The sequence below is a fragment of the Rutidosis leptorrhynchoides genome, chromosome 3 (genome assembly GCF_046630445.1).
Source record: "Rutidosis leptorrhynchoides isolate AG116_Rl617_1_P2 chromosome 3, CSIRO_AGI_Rlap_v1, whole genome shotgun sequence".
NCBI lineage: Eukaryota > Viridiplantae > Streptophyta > Magnoliopsida > Asterales > Asteraceae > Rutidosis > Rutidosis leptorrhynchoides.
Window position 1 is genome coordinate 234,181,474 of NC_092335.1, and position 3,281 is coordinate 234,184,754.

Here is a 3,281-nt window from a genome sequence, read left to right on the forward strand (position 1 = left end):
TATGGAAGACCGAATGAGAGCCACACGCACGGGCCAAGGTCATGCCATTATTAAACCAGACATAAATGCACCAGAGTATGAAATCAAAGGACAAATCTTACACATGGTAACTAATCAATGCCAATATAGTGGTACGACAAAAGAAGATCCAGACGAACATCTTCGAACCTTTAATAGGATCTGTACTCTATTCAAAATCAGAGAAGTTGAGGATGAACAGATCTATCTCATGTTATTTCCCTGGACTTTAAAGGGAGAAGCCAAAGATTGGTTAGAATCATTACCTGAAGGAGCGATTGATACATGGGATGTTTTAGTTGAAAAATTTCTTAAACAATTCTTTCTGGCATCTAAAGCCGTGAGACTTCAAGGAGAAATTGTTGCGTTCACACAGAAGCCAAATGAAACATTATATGAGGCGTGGACAAGATTTGGAAAGTTGTTGAGAGGATGTCCGCAACATGGTTTAGACACTTATCAAATAGTACAAATATTCTACCAAGGATGCGACGTTGCTACACGAAAAGACATCGACATAACAGCTGGTGGTTCCATTATGAAGAAAACCGCAACTGAAGCCTACAAAATTATTGATAACACAGCATCCCACTCACATGAGTGACATCAAGAAAAAGATATCTTTCATTCATCTAAAGCGGCTAGAGCCGATTCTAGCCATGACTTTGATTCCGTTTCCGCAAAAATAGATGCTTTCGAAAGACGAATGGAAAATATGACTAAAGATATTCACGCAATACGAATCAGTTGTGAGCAATGCGGTGGACCACACTTAACGAAAGATTGTCACATTGAGCAAACAATGGAACAACGTGAGAATGTTTCCTACATGAACCAAAGGCCAGAAAATAATTATCAAAATCATTATCAACCGCCAAGGCCAAACTTCAATCGAAATCAAAACATTCTTTACAATCCAAATAGACCCAACAATAACTCGTACAACCAACAAGGTCCGAATAACCAACCAACTCAAAACAACACTTTCAATCAACAAAGACCTAGCTTGTATAAACCACCACAACAAACCGAAGAGAAAAAGTCAAATCTAGAAGAAATGATAGCAAAGCTAATGGAATCTCAAACATAATTTATTACATCTCAAACCCAAACAAATGAGAGGTTTGATCAGTCATTAAGAACTCAACAAGCTTCCATCTTGAATCTAGAAAAACACATAGGTACTCTTGCTAGCATGATGAGTGAGAGGGAACAAGGAAAGCTACCGAGTAATACTGAAGTAAATCATTGGAATGAGAATGTTAATATGGTGTCAACAAATTCTGAAAAACCAGCTCCAGAAGATGGGAAGGTTTTAGATGTGAGTAACAATGAAGAAGTTACAACACCACCACCACCCGAGTATGTAAAGCTAGTGGTGGCACCATACAGACCACCCATCCCGTTTCCAAGAAAAGGAGTTGAGTATGATCAAGTAATAGGTAATAAAGTTTGTGATACCTATGGAAAGAAGAAGAAGAATAAGAAAGTGCAAGAAACAAAAATCGTAAAAGTTAACCCGGTGAAGACACTTCCACCAAAAGTTCCACCCAGGTTGGGTGATCCGGGTGAATTTATTATTCCTTGTCTACTTAGTGATTGTATCATGTATGATGCACTAGCAGATTTAGGTGTGAGTGTGAGTGTTATGCCTCTTTCATTATATAAGAGATTAGGAGTAGGTGAGTTAAGTCCAACAGAGATGAGTGTCCGACTCTTTGATCAAACCATTAGGCACCCTGTTGGAATTGCTGACAACCTACCCTTTCAAGTGGGTAATTTAACATTTTTAGTCGAATTTATTGTCATTGACATAAAAGAGGACTCAAACATTCCTCTAATTTTAGGTCGACCATTCTTAGCGTCCACCAGGGCGTTATTTGATGTAAGAAAAGGTAGAATAACACTTAGTAATGATAAAAAATCGATCACCTTTGTGAGTCGAAAGTCTAAATCTCCACCAACCAAAACCGTTGAACCAACAAAAACGATTGGTAAGAAGCATATTGTTTTACCAACTCCAACGGTAGTGCTTAACAATAATAAAACGCCTAAGTGTGGGAAAGATGAAGTAACACCTAATGATGACCTGATAACAAAGAACCCCGTTGTTGATACGAAATTAAATGACCCCGTTATTAATAGTTCAATGAAGAAACTTATTAAACGGATTCGCGATGCTAGAACCAAGGGGAACTTTAAGTTATGTAACCGGTTAGTATCCAATATATCGCCTAAAGAAAAGGCAAAACTAGTTGAATTTGTGGATATTACACAGGAATCCGACCAATGGCTTAAAGCAAAAGTCACAGATATGCAAGTTGATTATGGTCCAAGAGAAATTGATGATGAGGTTAATCACAATTTTGACACCACAACTACCTAAGTGTGGGGAGATTCAAATGTTCTAAAAAGAAAATACTGTATAAAGTTAGTTGTTCTGTTCTCGTGTAGTTCCAAGAATGGAATCCGATTGGTCTTTTCCGCTAGCAGACACTAAAGAACTAGTTTTCTCCCCCCATTCTGAATTTTTGTTTTATAGGTTTTGTATGAAATTAATATGATTTTTAAATTTAAGTTTTGTGTGAATTTTAAAAAAAAATTACTTTATTTTATTAAGTTTAAAAAATGATTTCTAAAATTCATCGTAAGTTGAAGACTAGGTCATGGAACCAAAATTGCTTTACCCGAGGGCGGGACGAAAAATTTTGTTATCATTATTTTTAATTTTATTAATCTAAAGTATACCAAAAAAATTAAAAAACCCAATAATCTTTGCTTTTAAAACAATCGCTTTAACGACAAATTTTAAATTTTGTCGAGGGACGGACTAGGTAAACATACCGAAACTACCTAAAATAAAAGGAAACAAAATTTTATAAAATTATTCATTTAAATTATTTTAATAAATAAAGATTTTATAAAAAAATGTATATATATAATAAAAATATTATGTATGTTTGTAGTTTATCTTATGTACAAAACAGGAAAAAACAACGCACTTTCAAAGATTAAGTTCAGCAAAAGCTACTAATTTTGACGATAAGACGCAAAACATATGTGAAATTACAACAAAAGAAATGAACGATGAGGCGCACCATCTATCATTCGACGAGCTTAGAAATTTCAAACTCGGTATTTTTAATTACTTTTTTACACTAATCACCCTCATGAATTTATAATTATATTCTGATTTCATGCAAATGAGGGCATTGCATGATCTCAAGTGTGGGGAAGGGTTATAAATTCTCTCGGGTTTACAC

General features: G+C 35.2%; 1 non-coding gene across 1 annotated transcript; it reads right to left on the reverse strand.

Moving 5' to 3' along the window:
* Positions 1-361: 361 nt before the first annotated feature.
* On the reverse strand, positions 362-468 carry LOC139903350 (small nucleolar RNA R71). Its single transcript, XR_011778175.1, has one exon. It is a non-coding gene; the product is annotated as a small nucleolar RNA R71 (small nucleolar RNA).
* Positions 469-3,281: the final 2,813 nt, after the last annotated feature.